The sequence below is a fragment of the Ipomoea nil genome, unplaced genomic scaffold (genome assembly GCF_001879475.1).
Source record: "Ipomoea nil cultivar Tokyo-kokei standard unplaced genomic scaffold, Asagao_1.1 scaffold2845, whole genome shotgun sequence".
In the NCBI taxonomy this organism is placed as follows: Eukaryota; Viridiplantae; Streptophyta; class Magnoliopsida; order Solanales; family Convolvulaceae; genus Ipomoea; species Ipomoea nil.
Genome location: NW_017619273.1, coordinates 1,442,520 through 1,444,032, shown reverse-complemented (window position 1 = coordinate 1,444,032; position 1,513 = coordinate 1,442,520). Strand labels below are relative to the sequence as shown.

Below are 1,513 nucleotides of genomic sequence, written 5' to 3'. Positions count from 1 at the left end.
GTCAGTATCATTCCTTCTTTTTCGGCATTTATTGGGTTGTTTACCTCATCACCTTTTGAAGCTTCCTGGAAATTTAAAAATAGAAAGTTATATCAATATCAGTTTTTTTATTTTGTGTATTTAAAATAATTACCTGAACTGATAAGTCATCCTCTTTTTCTTGGTTGTCTTTCAATTTTGGGTTGTTTACCTCATCATCCTTAGAAGGGTCCTGGAAATTTAAAAATAGAAACTTTTATCAAAAACATTTTTTTAAGATGAGTATATGTTCCCTGTTTTTAAAAGTAGTCAGAAAACTAAAATATTAGGCAGTGAAAGATTGGTTTAAAGCTTAAACAGTGAACAATGTGCAAAAAAATGGAAGCAATATTGACAAAAGTTTGTCTTTAACAGTGTACATTTGTTTTTCTTCAAAACATATTTCATATAAAGTTTTAGATAAAAAGGTATAAGAAATAATACAATTGAAATATGCATAAGAAATTTTACACATGTAGAGGTATAATTATAGTATTACCATGTTTGATTCATGAATGAAATAAATTGAAGAATTTATAAACAACATCAATATGGTAGGATTATAGTATTACCATGTCTGAATCATTATCTTCACATTCTTCTATCATTTTTGAAATAGTATTACCATGTCTGAATCATCATCTTCACATTCTTCTATCATTTTTGAAATAGGATTCTTTTCTTGATCAACTCCAGGTGCAAAATGACTTCACTCATTCACTGAACATGGTTGGTGCTTCCTTTCCATCTATTCAACATGGTTGTTGCTTCCGTTCCATCTATTCAAAGTTCCTGCATTGCAGTGAACTAACTGGATAAACATGATAAAATCCAAAAGAAAAACAAAAACAAAGAAATAACATACCAAATCAGAGTCAGTATGTTAACGGCCAATATCTTTTAACAGATATGTACTGCGATGGCATGTTATTTCGAACAAATTTTTTATTGTTGCTTTGTGTATTTGCAGGTTGTTTGAACTGGATAGATGGTGAATTTGGGAGTGCAGATTGCTATCAATGGAGGTTTATATAGATGCTGAATAGTGTCTTTCAAAATTGAAGACTTTCTTGGAATTATGAAGGCTGCACCAAACGGTTCAACATCCAAGATTAATTTGAATTTACAGTGATGTATTTATTAATGCAAATGGCGGAACAACTTCCCACAAATTTGGGAAACGAAAAAGGTGGTTGATAATAGATTTAGTATTTAATTCAAATACAAACACATTTATTTTAAAGATAAAGCTCATCTGAATTCTTTGAGCGCAATATTGTATAGTCCAAAACGGCACAGTTTAGTTTGGGCGGGAATTTGAAGCCATTTGATTGGCTGCAATCTTATGGCTTTAATATATAGTAAGACTGGCATCAACAAGGTGAATTGTTTCCATACCGAAACCATCTTTGTTTCCTTACAAAACCAATTGTTTCCTTACAAAAGTCAATTGTTTCCATATATCAAAGAGACCAGTTGACATCCATACATCCAA

The 1,513-nt window shown here is 30.9% G+C and overlaps 1 long non-coding RNA gene across 1 annotated transcript; it reads left to right on the top strand.

The window, feature by feature from the left end:
* The first annotated feature begins 646 nt into the window (after positions 1-646).
* LOC109160200 lies at positions 647-1,236 on the top strand. Its single transcript, XR_002050709.1, has 2 exons — positions 647-747; positions 989-1,236. It is a non-coding gene; the product is annotated as an uncharacterized LOC109160200 (long non-coding RNA).
* Positions 1,237-1,513: the final 277 nt, after the last annotated feature.